Source organism: Varroa destructor, unplaced genomic scaffold (assembly GCF_002443255.2).
Source record: "Varroa destructor unplaced genomic scaffold, Vdes_3.0 BEIS01000003.1, whole genome shotgun sequence".
Taxonomy (NCBI): Eukaryota; Metazoa; Arthropoda; class Arachnida; order Mesostigmata; family Varroidae; genus Varroa; species Varroa destructor.
The window spans coordinates 39,432,384-39,452,964 of NW_019211456.1; the positions used below are offsets into that span (position 1 = coordinate 39,432,384).

General features: G+C 42.0%; 1 long non-coding RNA gene across 1 annotated transcript; it reads right to left on the reverse strand.

The window, feature by feature from the left end:
* Nucleotides 1–7,032: 7,032 nt before the first annotated feature.
* LOC147756936 (uncharacterized) lies at nt 7,033–19,267 on the reverse strand. Its single transcript, XR_015323659.1, has 4 exons — nt 18,857–19,267; nt 18,400–18,544; nt 7,808–8,544; nt 7,033–7,437 (listed from the first exon to the last, which is right to left on the reverse strand). It is a non-coding gene; the product is annotated as an uncharacterized LOC147756936 (long non-coding RNA).
* Nucleotides 19,268–20,581: the final 1,314 nt, after the last annotated feature.

Here is a 20,581-nt window from a genome sequence, read left to right on the forward strand (position 1 = left end):
CGTTTCGGGAAAAAAAGCTGTTTGCCGCCGTGTCAAGCTTGTTGTTAGGTTCTAAAAATGCTAGCTTTCTTTCGCTGCCAAGGGCAGCACAGGAACGTACATCCGCTACGATAAACAGTCCGCCAAAGTCTAAATTTAAACGGTAGATAAACCTTTCGTTCTCCTATTTAATGTCCATTATATCTGCCATAGTGCTATAATGACCCAGCAAGCTTGGGATCTGAACTCAGGCGTAGACACACTTTATTTGAATCCTGAAGGGCTAGCCCATTGATACAGTGGTTAATCGCTAACCCACGGGTATACACTTTAGTATGTTCAATGTCTACTAGTCACTGATAGCTATCCTACAATTAAAATCTAAACAAATTATGTATTTCTAGTGGCGACAAGCTAAAGCGACAGTCGAACTGAGAAAAATGTATATTGGTCAAACACCTAAAGGTTCTATTAATTTGTCCACCTGAAAGATAAAACATTTACTTCATACTTTATCGAATAGATCGTTTCAAATCGAAGGGTGAGGATTAGATTGACGATGGCAAGGCCCAGAACTTAAACCTTGTTAAGCTTCAATGGTCAGCGTATGAACGTATTGCGAAAAACTTTCGGAAAAAGTTGTTGAGAACTGTTCGCCCAAAAGGTTATGACTGAATTTAATACTATAAATACTTCCAAAGACATCGAAAACAGGAACTCATTATATAGAACAGGAGCAGCCTTATAATTCTTATTGCGGACTACGCAAGCCAGCATGTGTTAGGCGCAGCGGTATCTCATAAATACACCAATCGGTCTGAATTGCTAATATTATATTTAGCAGATCCTAGGTGACTCACCTACATCCAAAACTGGCTATGATTCGCTCAACTCGAGTTGAATCTATTCCCTTTAAACTAATCGACGTGCAGCTGAAGTATTTGTCGATACTTTTAAGAGAAACCACAAGACGCTTAAGGCACGGAAGAATCCCTTGCGATGGTCCTGTCTGTAATGTTAGGCGACCCTATGAAAGACCCGCCAAATTTAAATGATTGAGGTGGCGTCTTTATGTGTGGTTACCCACCTTTCTTTTCGTTCTATAAATACACTCGCATATATAGACAGAATCATGCACTTTTTTGGCCTTTTTTCCAAATCTGCCAGAAAAGTCCGTATAAGATATCAGTATAAGATATCAAAGAACATTAGTTTGGCAATTTCACGCAGCAACAATAAGGTTTTGGAGGAAGATCAATTTTGGAAAAAGCACTCCTTTAAATTTGCTCTCCCGTCTTTAAATACATCTTATCACCTTAACATAGGTTGGAAAGAAAGACAATTAAATGCTACCTTCGAAACCGTTGAACATGAATCACCTTATCGCATACAGCTACGCGACCTTACAAACATTCCCTATCTTTGAGCGCAGTGTTCCGAGTCCAGTTACTCTTTGTTCCCGTTTACGTACAAACTGATAAAATAACCAGCTGATCATAAATATTGCATTTGAGACGAAATCAATGATTTTGTCCGAGCCTGCTAAAACTGATAAAAAGAAGTATTGAGATTTAAACAAACAGTCGTGCATTTTTTGCTAGAGTTGACGCCTCGCCCTGTGTCACTACTCCCAGAATTCTTATTTGGAAGCCAGTTGAAGATACTAATAACGCTGACGCTGCCGGCGTTACGAACGAGTGAGGTATCCAAACGGTCTACATTGAGATAGATATTGTTTCATAATATCTGGTCACATACGGTCAATAGAAATGTAGAGCTTTTGACGGGTTGGGTGGGGCGTAATGTACAGCTCGTAAACATCTGGTGAGCTATCGAAACCCAGTTACATGTTTTGCTTCGATTCGGCCGTTTGGCGATTATCGAACAAACGTTTCAGTGGGCAGAGCATATATGATTAGTTCTAAATAAGACCAGTGTTTTGCAAAATAGGCCTGATATCGAGTCTCTGCCTTATTACGCGACACGAAATTGTAGTTAATTTCCACTTTTTACTTTCTAACCGTGTATACTATTAGCGGTTTGTTATTGACTGGAAGTAGATCTCATACCTCCATTTCTGGGCTTTCGAAACATCGGATCCGCTTTGCGGTAATGCAATAGCGAGTTTTTGTTCCTGGTTCTTTCGCTCCTATTTGTTCTGCCGAAGCGTATCGGCGACCAGTATTCTCTACGGGAAATCGCTGTATCCTTGATACATGCATATGTGACAATTACGAAACATGAATGTTTGTGTATTTCGATACGGGCTTAATCCAGAACTCTCTATTTCTGAAAGTGTGAAAAGCCTTTAGCCTTGAGTGCAGCGTCGATAATGTCAGGCAAGTAATTCTCGTATATATATATATATATATATATATATATATATAAGGTTCATCTCTTCTCCCGTTCAGTTCTGTTCGATGCGGTGTACTACGCATACTCCATTGAGGTTGCAGCTGCCGCTTCAGTGTCCCGTGATGCCTCTCTGCAGCTCTGTTTAGACCACCGCTGACATTCGTCTCCGCCTATAGACTCCCTCGTACAAACACTTATCCTCTCGCTTAGGTATCCCAAAACACAATCGAGTCTAGCACAGATCGGCCTAGCTGCCAAGAGTATCGTTGACTCTCCCAAATTCGTTCCGGAGCTCCGTGTTGGCTATGGCTGGCATCTCCCTCGTCCGAACTATGTTGAACGATCGCCATTCAATCTCCTTTTGTAGGTAACATATGTTACAAAGGGAACGTCATATTGCTGATTAGCTCACGATGCTCGTACCGTGCAGCCAACAACTGCGCGCTGCTTCGGCGTGAAAGCCACAACAAGGCCACGAAAATCCGTAGAAAATCTGTCTTGTAGTTTCCGTGGGCCGTCGGTATTTCAATGGTCATCTCTCAATTTGGGCGTTTCCGTTGTGTCTCTTTATCACTATCTCTATCATAGAAGCGTTGTAATAGCCTTTTGGTCGACTTCTCGCCTCGTTTCAAAGAATACCTTAAGACACTGATGACGGTGGTAGTGATACCAATGTTGCATCTGCAATACCGGCTGCTGTCCGTTGGGTGACGCCAGCTATCGACAAGACTCTTACGACGTCGTGCGTGTGAAGAATACTTCGCTGAGCTAATGCAAGCCCTAGCGCAACGGACTGCCTGTAGCCTGCGCAGGTGGTAGGGTCGGATGCATCGAATCCGACGTTAACACTTCGATACGGTAAGCCACACAACTTGATCAGTAAAGAGAATTCAATGTACAGCTTTGGCCCGAGCTTTCTGAAGTCTGTGATTTTGAGGCCCAATTAAAAAACTCAATGAGGCGATAGAACGACCAGGATCTAGACAGCCGGGTTCTTCCTTGTTTTGAAGCTTCGACATGGCGGCAGTATTTTTAAATGATTAGCTTAGTAATATACACTGGCCGGTGCTCCTGTCACGGCTTGTTATCGTCAGAATTCACGGACTAGTAGACTAATGGGATGACGTGTAGATAAGTCGTAACGGTGAGTCATTAGAGGACAGCAAGCGTCTGAGACAGAAAGGGTCCAGGTAGTAGAGTAGAATATCTGACACTTATTAGGAAATCAATGTTGTGTGAAATCATATGAATAATGGAGATCGTGCTGTGTTTTCTATACTGCAGATTGCACCAACTGCGTCCGAAATCAATACCCTTGCAAGCCGTCGGCACGGAATCTGTAGCGCTGACAGTATGGCCTGTATAACTTAAGCTAATTCTTCCCCATACTGCTGAAAAGCTTCGAGGGTTTCGGCTTACAGAGATGCATGTCGTCATATACCGTAGAATGCACAATAGAATATAAATGTTTAGCATAATAAATAGTCGGCAACGTAGGCAGATTTCGTGAAGAGCGCACACTACTGGAAGGCGAGCAGTGGCGAGGCACGAAGGTTCCCACAGTAAAAGCTGCTTTCAAACCGTATTAGCTAATGACTGCTTCCGTAGCGGAGGTGGTGGCACGCCATACGCATTGCTGATGGATGCTGCCCAAAGAGACTGCTGTGCCTTACCGTAAGCAGGCAGGCAAGCAGGCGTCGTTGTCGCTGTCGATGGCCGTGACGCAATTTAGAGTGCAATGATCGCCTGCGATTGGGGTGGGGGATCGTGAAGTTGCTACTGCTGCTGCTGCTGCTGCTGCTGCTGTCGTCCGAATCGGAGCGGAAGCGATTATAATTGAAATTAAAATGTTGGGTATGAACGAGCATTCAAGTTAACGTGTACACTACAAAACAAGGGCCGCATTGCAGACTTTTTTTTCGCAGTGCTTTCAAGTCTCTTCGTTCCTTTCAGATTGGCAAGTAGCTCCTTTCAATAAGATACCGCCATATCGTCAAGTATAAATTATAGCTGAATAGGGAGTAACACTGCCGCCTTTACCGAACGGGGGACGAAGCTGCAAACTTTAGGAAGAGTATTATTATATTAAGAGCCTATTATCCTGAAAGTAGGAAGAACATAACATTCGGACTATTTCGCAAACTCGTATGAACTAGCAACTAGCAATTGCGGTATCCAGCAGTTAGCGCTTGTGTTCGTTTTACTAAATTCATCAGATGCTTGGTGAGATTTTCCAATAAATAAATTAGTACCTATTTTCTGGCGATTTGTTGTACACGCATACGATCGTGATCTATGATGGGCGAACTCTGTCCTAATGACAGTGTAGTGATAATATGTTTGCCTGACAAAGTTAAAGGTCCGTGAGATGATCTAGCTTCAAAACCAAGATATCGACACGTTTAATTCCGTGTTAATAGCCAGCCGCTTGAACGATAACATTAGACGTAGCGTTATTGAGGCATTTTGGTTGAGAAGGAGCTGGCCATTCAGTACATTCGTGCAACAGCCATCATTTGTGGTATATAACTTCGTTCCAAACAACTGGCTAGTCATCAAATGTTACAATCTCCTGTTTGCAGTACACGTTACAGCTCTGTATCTAGCTACTTCAAGAGCTGTTTCATCTTAACTACGCTCATTAGAACTTCAAAACTCAACGAATAGCTGCGAGTGATGAAACCGCCAAAAGTCGTTTACCAAGTAAGCGTTACGATTCAGCTCCCCTTCATACAGTCTTACGCACAACTTTCTCGTTCGGTAATTGGGTTACCCATCTGAGATTGAACCAGCGCCTCATCGTAAATTTTAAAGATCAAAATTAGTTTCCCCCCTGATTTCATTGTCTCCTAACAAGGGAACGTATTATATTAGTCCTACCTATAACCAGCTTCCGTTATTTCAGTATAAAAATTTTTGGCTATACTTCAGCAGTGTTAGTTGGCGGTATCACTGCAGCCTGCGGAAGGACGAGAGGGAACCGGCAGATACGTTGGATAAATTTGAACTGAAACACGTCTTCCTAAATACTGATCACGGTGTCGATTGTCATAACATTAGCTTCATCTGGCTCCTGCTAGATATAGTTCTGTATTTTATCGTACAACGATCCTCACGGATGCAAAGGACAACTCCGACCTGCAATTACCATCGACCACGCGCTTCCAACATATATTTGACAATCCGTTATTTCAAGCCTGCATTGTTCTTCAAACGAATCTAAAGTGTATGATTTTTGCGTCTGACTTCCAGCAAAGTCATCATGTAAGAATGCCACAAATATTATACGCCCGGCACTGAAGCCGCTGGGCATTACCTCAGACGGCTGGTTCTCGGCACGAAACGAAGTATGTATGTACACGCCCACATCCACATTTAATCCATCACCACTCGCATTTAATAACCAATAAACAAGTTAGCCACTTCGCTATGACCGGGCCAAAAAAGTTGTACGCCAATGCCCGCAAGAAAACTGGCGTTTTTAAGTACCTAGAAGTAATTATTAAGCTTCGCAGCACAACAGAGTTAACACTGTAGACACCACGAAAAACAAACGTCCAGCGCTTCTATTTACGCAATGTAGCGAACAGAAAGTACGCATGGACGGAAGGTGACGTAAGAAACGCTTAAAAATGTCCAGGTTGGTTAATTAAGCTCTATTTTGCCTGTTTAAAATTTCCACTCGAATCAATCGACTGAACACTTAAGTGCCCTAGATCGGACATAATAAATAAAAAATTGACGATTATGAGTTGACGGTCATAATTTCAGTCCTGGCACATATACATATAGCACGGCGGACGATAATTATGCTGAGCAAAATACATCTGCGAAGTCTAATTTATAAGGTAGGCTGTCGATTCCTTTGAAGGGGCTTTTTTTGCAATGAACTTTTCATAGCACGCATCATCTCAACTATCGCATTGTAGATCGCTGGTGTTTCTGCTTTAGGTGCATAGTTCCAAAGTTCGAAATAGAAGATTTAGTATCTAATGGACCCATGTTAATATACCAGAGCTGTGCACGACAGGTTTTGCATGTCAGGTAGTGATATACACGCCCGACCGAAAGCCATAATCAGCCAGTAGACCTTGGCAATGTAACTATCGTTCGACGATCTGAGCTCTGAAGTTGGCGCGCAATACCTGCCAGAAAAATCAAAGACTATGCTATGTAAGGCAATTACATAGCACCTCGTTAATCACCTGAGCGTAAACTGATCGATTTTTAATAGCAGTGATTACAAAACGTCTACCACTATCCATCGTAATTCACCACACAACTTACTAAGTTACAATCTAATAACATATTTAAGTCACTTTCCGTACACTTAAGCCACAATCTGATACACCTATATTGATTTGCAGTAAAGCAGGTCTTTTCTTAGCCCAGTGGAAAAACCTAAGGTCTATGGCGAATCGGTCTAATAAAAGTACTGAGAGTGTGTATCCAACTTCAATTTCGTTCACAATAAACAAGAGACGAAAATAGCGTACAAGTCGGTAACGTTTATGTTTTTACGAACCCTGTCAGAAAAAATAATGTTCTTTTCCTACCCTTACGGGAATAGGTTGTCTTGATTCGTAATTTCCACTTACATATATTGGTTTACTATTATGGATACTCCGTATTTATGGTTTTACTAGAGGATGCAAAGGAGCACTATCCTTCGCAGTAGGAAAATTGAGCTAGCCAAAGTAAAAAAAAAGAACATGTAATTTCGTTTTATTTGTAAAAGCAAAACACATTGCGACATTCAGCGTTCTCTTGATGAGTGTTTGCTGTGAAGACTGTAAGGCAATGGCACGATGACACGTTCTTTACCCGGACGCTAGTAAAATCAACACCAGCGAATACGTCGAATAGTAGCTAGTCCAACTGAAGTGTTGCCTCTACGTAGACATTACACGGTCAACGCTAGGGATTGGTCGACGTTTGTCCTGGCCGTTAGAGTTAACAGTATTCCTGCGCAATGATAATAAATACTATCTTCGCCGTACAGCTGCATTAAAAAATTCATCTATCCGTACGATTATTATCTTTGTCTCTCGCCTAAAATAACTCTGCGAGGATGAGCCACAGATTGTCTCCGAAGGCTGCCAGCTGAAAAGCAATTACTGCTTTTAGTCCTTTATCTATTTAAGCCTCTTTTGATATCGTTCCCATAAGGTTCCGTTATCAACTCTACATATATCTACATGCATACATGCAACATGGAGCCAATAGAAGTCGTAGACGTCAGCTTTCTATCTGTATGACTAGTTTATGAATATTAATAGAACCAGTTAATGTAAAGTGGAGCCGTACAAGCTATAATACAGTGATAGAGATCGGCATCAAAGGTCTTTCATCGTCTTTGCCCTACAGTAAACTCTGACTCTGTTTCCGTTGTCCGAACTACAAATCCCTCTATTACTATCATCAGCTGGGCTTGATCAGGCAAGGTAAAACAATTGCCATAATGCTTACTTACGTTCCAGTCCTGTCGAGGATCCTTCAGGATGCCATGTTCTGCAATAACAACTTGGGAATATGTTTTAGCATAGGGTTAGTATGCAATCGCAAACTTGAATTCAGATTTAGACAACAAAAACTGGCCGAGGCGAGCTTAGAATGAGCTGTATAGGATGAGAGAAGGCGTCATGGGGAAAGTGACAAAATCGGTTGAGATGATAACTCATGCAAGACATGAGGCTGAATTAACTTCGAAGAGTACAAGTAAAACAAAGATATACGTACGCAAAGAAACAACAATAGCATCGAGGGCCACTACGGTTTTTGCTTAAGTAAGGTCGTTTAAGGCTGGCCCAGCATTTGTTAGCAGGCCGGCCCACAGCCGCCATCGGTACCCTTCTAGATGGGACCATCGTGGAGTCTAATACATGATCAAACAGAAACACGCACGCATACACACACAAATACGCATGTGCAGCGCCGTTCACGGTTCTCCTTAGGCTCCTGCAACGTTGGTGTTTGGATTTTCGCGCAGATAGTATTATGCTGGCACTGGGCAGCCATCTTCTGGTTTCAGTCTGGGGATGGACGATGCCAGCAGTGTGGTCCGAGCTTTCGTCTTATGTCGGTCGGTTGAGGCTCGTCGCCTTGTCCTGATCTTTCTATAGCATCGCTGGCTGGCAGGAAGGTACTCTAGCAGAGCAGCAATGCATGCAGCCGTGTGTTGCCACTGCCATCGCCGCTGATAGTGTACAGCTGTAATCGAGTTAACGATAAAACTTTTACTACAAACACAATATATCCAACAGGGATGGGGCGACAGAAACGCCTGTTATTACTATGACGTTAAGAGAAAAACAGGGGAGAAGGGGAACGAAAGGAAGTCGGCAGAAGAATACTAGGGTAGAGGGGAAATAGAAAGAGGGTTACATTGAGAGATAGGCTCAATGTGATGGTAATAGACGAGGCAAGCGTTCGGTACAGCTGGACTGTATATCGGGTGCGGGGACTCAACAGCAGGAGCTGAAGTAGCAGTAGCAGAACAGATAAAAATGGAACGCGTCGCAGACAAACATTAGACCGAACGGAAGGCGAATTGAAGATTAATGCGTGGATAAGAGAAGAGTCTGAGACCTTCGTCACACTGTCGCGGGCGATCGCGACTAAAGATCACTTCTTCAGTGTTAACGAGTAGAACAACGGGTGTTCCGTGCTTTTAGGTGGAATATCCACTCTTGTGCGCTACCGGTATAATCTGGATTCCATTGTCATGCAGTTACTCCTGAATGGTGGGCCCACCTACGACTTCGTCATATTAGATGGGCATACAGACAACTTTGCTTACAGTTTAAAAATGGCTTGATCATATGTCCAGATATTCATATAGATTAATGCGTACTCGGAAACTACAGAGAGAAACACTTGTTTTTGCAATGCTAAAGTGATTTTCCTTTACGCGCAATGAAGTGTGAGATATTTCCTACCTTCAGGCTGATCTGATCATATCTACACAACAGAAAAGATCGCAACTGTTTATTCGGAAATCACGAGTTCAGAAGGGCACAGATCACAAGTTCGAAGTAAGCTTTTTTTTTGCAAAGACCTGAAACAGTCCCGTATTAATACTTGTGCTGTTTTTCATATTCTACGTCCGTCGTTTAAGTCGTTAGGCATGAGCTGGGCTAGGGTGGCTGGCTATTAGCACGAAAGAACTTACGTCAACGCCCGCATTCGAACTTAGACCACTGCGTGTCTTTGAATTTAACAAGCAGACACATTACCTATTGCCCTGTAATGGGGACACCAATACCTATACGAAACACCAACTGCCCATTTAGTTTTGGAAAACATTTCGAATATAATACGAATAAAGGATGTTATAATTTCCACGTTACTTCAGGATAATTATCCGACGAGTCGCTATTAAGAACTTAAATCAGTTAGAGACATCACTGAACCCCGGTCGACGACTCAAGCATGGCTACAAGTTCGACATTATCCCCTATCCTTTTCGACGAGGATAGTGCAGAAAAAGTTTTCGTCTTTTAAAATGTCAGTAGTTCTCTTTGACCATACGTCGTAAGTGAATGTCTAATTAAAGTTACGTTTGAATATCAATAAGACGATGTCAAATGTTGTGCAGACGCAGCCCTTCCTTCAATGCTGTCGAATATATATAGCGTAATACAACAGAGTGGATGCAATTCTTGAAAGATCAGTGTATGCAAATGGAAATACTATGAAATAAATCACGCGTTTTTTACCGTGAACGAAATAGACAAGATCCGTTAGAAGATCTCCGTCCCCTTCGGATCATTGAGGAAGTGTAACTGTGAGCCTTAGACCTGGTTGCGGGAAATGAAAATCGTTTATAGCGGCCATTGTTCTATTTTTCCCCGGTAGAACTACTGGCCGCAGTGACTCTGCGGAGGCGAGCCAGGCCAAGATACGTGGCAGCTTTATTTTAAAATCAACTGGACTATCATTTATACCAAAGAAATACGACGATTTTTCTCCTAAAGATGCTAATGCGAAACAGAGGAACGATCAGACTATAATTTTAAAGTGCTAAACCTCGCATTGCGTATGCTTATATTCCATACATTTCTACGACCTCTATCTGTAGCCAAGTACTCTGCAAGAAATATATACATTGTTTCTAATACGTTTATCTTCAGTTTCTGTGACGTAACTATCCTTACACCTAGCGGCAGGCAGTTGTATTCCTGCTTGATTGTGGAAAGATACATACTTTGAAGATGGGCGTAAAGGAAATAACTTGCTGGAGCTAGGCGTAGCGTTGCAGATGTTTACTGAGAATGGTCTGATCGGACTACAACGATGATGACTAACTAACCGATTAACGGTACAGGGACGTCAGAAAGCCACTATCATTGTGTCACTGGCCAGTCAATGAGGGAAACTACTACAGTGCCTCACAGAGGTTGAACCTACGCCAGGGGTGTACGCAAAAGGGCCCCTGGAAGAACAAACAACGTCGTCATGCCAAGAGCGGCGTACGAAAGATGGACGACAACTTAAGACAAGGAAATCAAAAAAACACGACGAGCGTACAGAAGACTTCGTGATCAAAAAGCTCCAATAAAGGCAAGCCGCCACACTGCCGTATTCGGAAAAGCTCCGATTGGATCAATACTAACTTGAGCCTTACATAGTTTGTGCTAATCTGCAGACTGACATCTATCTGTCAAACTCTTTATGTAGGAAGTGCTGTGTTTTACAAAAGGGTTCTTGGCTTACATTGACGCTTGTCGTTTTCACGATATATATGAATATTTTTCACACAGCAGACCAACGGTCTACTGTTTTTATGTCAGCTACCTATAATTTTAACTTAAGTTTTATTCAAGATATAAACCGGCTCATTAAGAGTAGGCTAAAACTGAACTATGGTCAAATTGTCTTAGCAACGCGTTGTCTTCATAAAGCCGTTCTAATAATGATACGCAACATTGCTGGAGAAGAACTTGTTGTCATTTTTACTGTTTTGTTGCAACACTGTTTATGCCGCACGAGAAAGACGTTAGCAGCCTGCCTGTCTGATTAGCGTTGGCACTGCCAATCAGACCCATTGATGCGGTCGTCGTTCCGTTACCCTCTTGACCATAAATAACGTTTATTCAATTGTGATCATTCCCCACCCTATCAGTCAGTCAAATCCACGATTGGATCCAGCACAGCTGTCAGGCAGGCAAGCAATGCTATGTACACTTCAACAGTATCTGCATTTCTTGACCAATTAGTCTTTGGATTGATACTGTGTAATGTATTAGAGGTTCCATCTACAAATGATACCAGTAGTCAGTGACGAAAGTTCGAGATTTCAAAAAGGATTATCTTATATGAAAGGTAGACAAATAATATGTATAGTGCTTTCAAACTACAATGACAACAATAGCAAATTGGAAAAGGCGCCTTCCGATAAGTCGGTGTAATCCATCTAGAAGTGTTAGATAGATCAGGAGTAACACTGATCGGCCTAGTATAAAATGGTTGGGTTACGGGAAACATAGGATTATAGGAGTGATCTTGTTTTCAAAAAAAGAAGGAACATCGCTCTAAAAACTAAATCTATTAAATTTGTTGCATACGCGTTAATAATTCGCCGTTCCGGGTTCTTTCTTCGCTCGAATTTGAAAAGCTCGAGCTCTCTGGGTCGACTAACTATTTTTGTACTTCATCGGACTGAAAAACGATATAATATCTATTGGATCACAAAGAAAGAATCAACGAACCCATTTTTCCACCACTACTTTGACCTAAATATTGGATGTGTCAGTTATTAGCACCAATTAAAAGGCAACAAAAAATCATATGCACCCAAATGCAGATGAACTTCGAAGAGGCTTTGGCCTGACTAGTCGCGCTAAATAAAGTACCATATTATCTAATCGCAATCGTAGCTCCTTCTTCAAAAGGGTTTCTCTAGTTTTGTTAATTGACTGACTTTTTTTCCCATGAAACAATTAGTGACCCATTTAATCTCTACTCTGCATAACTCCACCTTGTAGGGCTATACAAGCCCATGATGTAGACATCACTAACCGATCATTTTTTGCGATTTGTTAAATTGCTAACAGCCTCTTCTCTAGTAGGAAAAATGTTTGTCATACATTCTGTTACGGGCTTGATTCTTCCATAGTAACGGATATTTCTCCCAATCGTGGTAGGTACATATTGACTAACATAAGTCCTTTATCTTTTCAGTTCGACAGAACCTCTGTGAAACAAATCTAAGAATCATAGTAGATGACAGGCCGGGCAGTGTCGCTATAGTATAGATCGCTTCTTCCCAGTTCCGTAGTCTGTGCATAGCGCCCACGTTCTCATATATTTAGGCATTTGCACGTGTCCTCCTGTCCGGGTCTGTTTCCGTTCGTAGCATCTCCCTGCTGCTCGATGAGACAAATGCGTGGGAGAATGGCCAGATGACACATGGCGGCCTCGGGACACGACGGAACACGTAAGCGAAACCGTGACAGCGTGCACCATACTACAATGGTACTAGTACCTGTCTTACAGCAATTCATGCCCTATATCCGGATAGCAAGAGTTGACGCATAGACAATACCATTCAGTTGCGACTGGACCATACCTTCGTAAGTGCGCGGAGGCATCTAGTTAAATATGCATTAAGCTACTCCACACTGGGGTTGCTGCCCTACGCTGTTGAAATAATGTTCTTAAAAGTTATTTCCATAAGGGCTTTGGGCAAAAGTCTTAGGTGTAAGAATAATATAAGCTGTATTCAACGGCGCATAAACTGTTCGTAACGGTGCGTTGCATCTTTGGAAATGCACATATACTTACAGGCTATGACTAGGACGGTGTCATTGCTAGGCGCTATCTTTATTGAGCGCGCGGGAGGAAACAGAGTGACCAGATGGAATCCATTGATAAATAGTACATTGGCATCACTACATTGGCCCTTTCGGCAATCTCATCTTTACGTCTAAAATCCATTAAATCAAGCGAGCAGCATTTCTACTCGAAAACGATCTCCTTGAGCATTTCCGTCGTATCCATGAACGGTCCGCTTCCCTGACCTGCTTCTGGACCGGTTAGTCCCAATGGGTGCCGGTAACGAACCAGTCCTGTCAATGACTAGACAAGGAAAGCCTGAGCAAATGGCGACCAAGACATTGTGTCTCAACCTCATTGTTGAGTAAATGCCGGAAATAACTAATCGTGAAAAGCGAAAGCAACGCCAGTGTACTTTAGTGGGATAACTGGCTACGATGTGCGCCTCCCATCTGCCTTGATACCAGAAGTGAAGCTGCCCTGAACCCTGTCTGCAGTGGATGCTTTTTCTGTGCTGCCTTTCCTATCGTTAGACTCTGTTTCATTATTTAGATTCTGAGCTAACCTTGAGGTTGAGTGAAGACTTCTACTACGACGTCTGACGCGTAGAGTCGCTTCCCACTGTAGCAACAATAGGGCTTGCTCTTCCTGACCAAAGCACGATGCGTTCAAAGGCAGTAATAGACGCTTGTGTGAACGGTCGCTCATCAATCGGCGGCTAAGTGCGGCTCTCAAAAGACGTTGAACAGTATGATGAGATGAGTTTTCGTTGTGGGTATTTTACCTTCAATCTCGTTCCCTAACACGATTTTTCAATGTACTAATTTAGTGTTGGGTTGTTGTAGAAAATTATAGATATATGATTATATCTGGAGGGTGTGCTAGAAACGTTCATATATGACAGGCACACAATGATTGTACAATGATGAAAAATATAAAACTAATTGTTTTTTGTATTCGTTGTATGGGCATATTGCATGTCAAGTAGTAGGCCTTCCCTACTTTGGCTTTCAAAAAGCGCTTTGACGGACCATTGAGGGAGCCGGTTGCCCCTACACCATCCCCCGACTGCTATTCGCAGTTTGTTTTCTTCTATTTTCTCTTTTCGAACCATAAATTGACATCGTTTTTTCAGGTGATTTATGGAAGTTGGGCAAAATGCAAAACGCTCGGAGAAATCGAACTGCTCTCTATGAGTTTGAACAACTAGTAATGAAGGCAGCTTCTACAAACATTGATATTGAAGTAATCAACCTGCTATGGATTCAGCTCAGGTAGTTCATGCAGCGAGTATATTATGCGTTTCGTTACGTGGTTATAACAGATCAGATATACATACATTTCCGCCTCAGGTGCGCCGTACACGACTGAAACTACGCTTGAAGTGATCTAGGCATCTTGTTTAACTGTCAAACCACACATCTAAGCGTAACGACTTTTTCGACGCTAAGACGGAACTTATGAAACAACAACAATAATAATAACAATAAAGGACGCAAAGTTAGCCTATTCAGATTTGTTCGTCTGACATACGGAGAACATGAGTTGTATTTTTTTTTTTGTCATTTCTTGATTGGTTGGATCAGTTTTGTAGAAAAACGCGTCCGGTGCGTACACGCGTATTCCAAGTTGATCGTTGCAGAGGTGTGGAGGCCACTGTACCTGGTATTAACTACCACGCGTTTTGAGTTTTCCATTTATCATAATACTACAAGAAAATCGGGCTCAAGATTCATCTTTTGTGAAATACCGATTTCTAATTCGAGTCCTTCTGCGGCCATCAATGTCATCACCAGATAATGTCTTCGTGGAGGATGCGCGGTCGTGAGCCGGAACACGCTATGTAATCGCGACTCTGGTGGAAAGAAAGGAGTGGCAATACGATGTAAACGTTTGAGCTGATCTCTTTTCGATATTACCCGCCTGTCCACCTCTCCTAGATCCCGTCCTCAAATCAAACCACACTTGTTCCGGTATCACGAAAAGGACGATATTTAGGCTGCCGTCTATGGAAATAGTGACAATGGTCAATGTATCAAAATAATTGCTAACCGCGATTGCCGCCGAGCAGCAGAAAGAGATTTTGTAAAAGGGCAACTTGCGTCTGCAAGATCCTCTCGGTTTCAAACAATACGTCGGTGATCGTATTTGACAATGCTCCATTTTATTGCCAGGTAAAGAGGACATACGTTCTTTTAACTCTTCCGTCTTCATCGCTGCACTTCTATTACGCATCGCCGCCGAAGAAAGATTGTTTCAACAACGAGTCAAACTAACAAAACCTAATCTCTACTTTCTCTTCCCTATCTGAGCTCGAAACTCACAGATTTATAACTAAGACTATATACTGAGGCGCTATCTGCTTCATAAATAAAGCAATCGCCAGAAGTAGCAGGAACGGCTGCGTCAGTAGATATCGTAATTTCCAACATTGTGCTCTTCTAGCCAAAGCAGACAGTCGCTTTCTAGCAAACTTAGCAAGTTCGACTAACTTCAGAACTAAAATGTTCATAACATCACGCGCTGCACGATTTGGTGTGCAGGTTCATTTTGCTATTATCACATTCGTAGCTAAGCTGAAAGGAAGAAATATATAGACTGTGAATTTGTAACACGAAAGACGCTTCGTTATCATTGTATCGCACTATATCTTATACGCTATCGCGACGCTCGTATCATGTCAACAAAATTGTCTCGCGGTAAAAAGTCTTACTTAATAAGGTACAAATACGAACTTACTTTATAATGCTAAATAAAAAGGTTACATTTAGATTGCGTCACGTGAAGAGCTATTGTGCTACAATAGTCCCTGTCAAAATGTTCCTGTTGCACTTATTCTTCAGTGGGAAGAGATTGTTACGAGGCCTAGTCGGTTATCTAGCCGACAAACCCATTCATTAATATAACGTATGTGCGTGGCACCGGAAAAAAAGCCAGATCTTTTTAGTAGACGACAATCAAATCATCCCAGAGAAAGCTACACATTTTTTTCGAAACTTGAACGAAGATCAGCTGTTAGCCGATCCTTTTGGAGACGCTGGACAAACCTTCACGAAAACTTCAATTTTTTTTCCAAAATCAACGGTCCGCATTAATGCCAGTTTTCATTCGACTTCTGAAAAACGCGAAAAGGATTTTTATGGGGCAAAAATTGAAGTTTTCAATAAGGCTTACATTTTAAAGGGCTTGAAAATTCATCCTGCTATAGAAATTAATCGCTTATTCGGAGAAGGGAATATCGATTGCCAGTTAAGTCATCGAGATAGGCTGTAACGATTAGTCCTTTTAGGACTTCTGACACCTTTTGAACTTTTTAGCCACTTCGAACCCTTGCATTGTTGGGTCTTTTGGTCTGGTGTTAGCCCAAAGTTGAATTTCGATGGAATCCTTTCCAAGTAGCATATTTGAGCGATACTTCGCTGTGTGCAAGCTTACCAATATCGCCTAACGCTTAGAAAAATGCTTTGAACATGATCAGTTAGTGCATTTGGTCCAAAATTAACGCTGTAGTCGCGGCGGATAGTAGTGATCCTGAATACATGTGGCCGTCTGGAACGACACTTCTAGCACGCACAAAACATTTCGTTAAAATATGTTTTTGTTTGGGCGTAATTCTAGGAATAGCTTACAAGAAAAAGTCCGAATTCAGATCCCGCAGACGGTTCAGCTTACTCCCATCACAACCGCTTTGACGTTCTTGAAAATCTCTTGGGGAACTCTATTTAGTTTGACGCAAAATGCAGGGCCATGGTTACTACCAAAAGGAGGTAGTTCAGATGTGTCCTGTCGATTTCCAGGAAGCCATCCACATTTATCGCGAATATGAATTCTCGAATGCCCTCGTGCTCCGGCTTGCCCCCAGCTAAAACTTATTCTACTGATGTCCAGTCCCACTGACAACGATCCCGCGATAATGCAGAATTTGTATGTTATTGAAGCTGCATACATACATATCCCCACGACCTTTTTCTGTGCTTCGGGCCGAATGACTTTATGGCACATACAATTGTGTAACACAGCGTGTGCCCTTTGAGACTGTATGAACAGACTGAACAGACTAAGGATGCCTGTCGTGGTTCTGCCGGGGTATACACTCAGACACACACACCCGCACTACACATCTGTGTTTATATAAAACGACTTCGAAAATAGCGCGGTAATGCTCTATTGGTCGGCGATATGTAGATCGTAGGTTTTACCCCATGCTTTCCCTTTAGCTCTAGCCTGTGAAAGCATAAACACCTTGGCTTCATACAGAAGGCTTTTCTTTCAGAACTATTATCGGATGAAGGAAAAAAATGCATTTTGACTCGACTCGGATCCGGTTTTCGTATGGCATACGATTATGAGTACGGCTCTGTTCGGCGGCACATGACAAAACCAACGCCAGTCGCTGGCTTCAAATAATCTCATCGGAATAACACGGTCCCCTCAACGGCATCCTGATATGCGATAAACAGTAAACTGAAGAATTATTGCTTAGAAGAAAAATCGTCATTTGTAACATTAGCAATAGCTATACGGAACAAATTATTGAGCGATACTTGGAAGGTCACGATGCTTGGTAGTGTGGTAGAATAGATCAACAAAAAAGATAACATTAAGTTTAACCAACTTGTTACATAGCTACAAATATTATTCGGGTTGATCGAAATCAGGTGTGGCACGAGCCATTCCAAAGTACTTTATCAGTAAAAATATTAGCCCGGTGCGGGGTTTGCCCTATAGAGCCAAGAAGAAAATATTGTTTTGTAGAGTTAAGACGCTAGCCTATAAAAGCATCCACATATTGGTAAGAATCTGTCATATTTCACGCCTTCTTCCCACTATGTAACGGGATGCACAACGGGACTCGACGGCATACACAATCTCGGGCTTCTTGGACTGAATACCTTTTGAAAAGTTAAGTTTTCAAACAAAGACGGTCCATCTTTAAGCTTTAGGTAGCGGGGAGCTAGAAAACGTGGGCAGCTACAGTATGGACACAGCCCAATCAGTAATTACTGTAGTCGATCACGTTACTCTACTTGGATCAGGAGCAAGACGCTAAATGGCAACAGCGCACAGAAAGGAATACTAGGGTTAAGGAGATCTATAAGATAACTATTGCTAAATCCAACCAACTCGCCAAAATCACTTGCAAGCCTTAGAAAGCGATGATTTTTTTAAAATTTATTATGAGGAAGGTATTCTAACCCAGGGTGGATTGACCATATGAGATTAAAGGATAAGATTAACGGAAATTTTATTTATTACAGGATTTGTTATCGCAGTACGTTCGTGGCTCACCTACGTTGTACTTTTGATGAATCCAGCAAGATTTATGATAATTTGGAAAACTACGGGAAATTAAATATTGTAGAAAGTGTGTTATTGCCATGGCAACGTCGTTTGCCGTGTCCCATCCTTCGTAGGCGATCTAAACTCGTATATCCTGTAAAACGGCATAGTGCGTATTCTTTAGTATGCTCTGAATCCTTATCTCTGCTAGAAGCATGTCGTGCGCAGGAGATACGTATTTCGTACTTTTACAGGATCGAAAACCTTTCCCCCAAAATGCGTAACTAGCCTTACCTGTGTCGTAATGGAAATCGAGATTGTTATAAGGGTTGTAATTTGCAACGATATCCTGCGAAAGCTTATAATAGAGCAAGGGTAGTTTACCGCAGCTGAGAGACGCACGTCGGGTATTATTGCACGGCATGGAATTGACGGTACAGATAACACCATTTAAATACGTACTTACCCCACGTTTTCTTCCATTTGACCAGACGCTAGCATTAAGCGTCCAATTAAATCTGGTTGAATTCTATGTCTTCGAGTGCTAATCCGATGTATACGTTGTCTGCATACATCGGTACGTTAATAGTAACATCGGTTCGTTCGCGCATAGTTAAGCGAGGTCATCGTATAGGTAAAACCCGTCTGAAAAATAAGTATTAATTACTAAGGTTCGGAGGGAAACCAACAGGTTCTTGTTGATAGCATATTGGTTAGCGTAATTAGAAATTTGTACGGCCTTTACCCTTCGTTAGAAATCGTCGATGTTTCCGGTAAGCGAAATTAATCGTAACAAGCGTAGGCCACGACAATTCGGTTACGTTATACAATAAAGCTAACTTCAACGTGACAAGAGCTCAATCAGATGTGATGCTGATGATCATCGTTAAAGCTTCAAGTAGAGTTGATACGAATTGCTTTAGGGCATCATCATCATCAACAGATGTTTGTAAATACGAAGACTCTGGCGTATGCAGAAAGACCTGATACTATACATTGATCTGAATAGAATGCTGGAATTTAAGGCAATTTATAGGGAAGGGAAAATCTGCTAGCTTGTAAATATAGGATTCTAAACGGAGCTCCCGATTCGAATACGAAGATTTAGCTTGTTCTGCAGAACAATATCGTCTGGAGGTGCTTTCTTCATCGAGTCAGCTTGAACAAAGGCTGTCATGCACTTCAGTAATTTACTATAATTGCAAGAGTCGTACACGTTTGTACGTCCATACAGTTGTTACAGGTGCAATTGCGGAATCTACGAAGTAGCAAAATTGTTATTGCCTTTTAAACGTTATTGTTTTCTGAGCGTATGTGTAATATAGAACTTCTAGCGTCAACGTATAGCCAGCTCATTGTTGAGCCTGCTGTAATTATCGTAGCGAACTTTCGGAGACCAACGGTGTATGCGTATCCCGCCGTTGGGCAGTGACTAGACTGCAAAATGGGTCTACCTCATTGGAATTACAAGCTTTGGGCGCCGTTGTAGCTTCGGCGACGGGGAAGAATGGTCATTTGTTATCAGTACTTGTAATTCTGATTATCTACCGATCTTTATTATGTAAGCAGCGTTTCTCTGATAGACGGCAGAGAGGAGACAGCTAATGAAGTCACCAAATGATTAATATCTCTTGGCGACAAGGCTTTTCAGCACGACGTTTTTTTCACATTAACGAACTAAGGATGAAACAAAATGTAAATATAAGAGAAACTAATTATTTGCTTCCATTGTTGGCGCCATAAGCTTCTTAGCAGGGTCCTGAAATGTAACGCTTCTACATGAAAAGGTTATAAAAACAGTACGTATATAAAGAAACACTGTAACAAGACCTGTGACGTAATGCCGTTATTGATTGCCTATCGAACATTCACATATTTAAATATTCGAAACTTCCATAGTTTATCCTTATTAAACAAAATTTGAGTGGTAGCTATTACGAGTCTACCAATCGTGAATGAGCCGGTTTGCATGTCAACGTGTCATTAACGAAGTTTCGAAAAACCTCTCCGTAACAGGAATTCATTCTCAAACTTGCAAGAAGATGCTAATGAAGCTTCTCGAAGTACGCCTGATGACCCACCATAGTAATCCCGATCATTTTCGCTGTCCAGATACCGTTGGTTATGTTTGATGATCAACTATTGTGTGCACAATGATTGCTACGGTATTGGGAAGCCGGCACTGCCACGC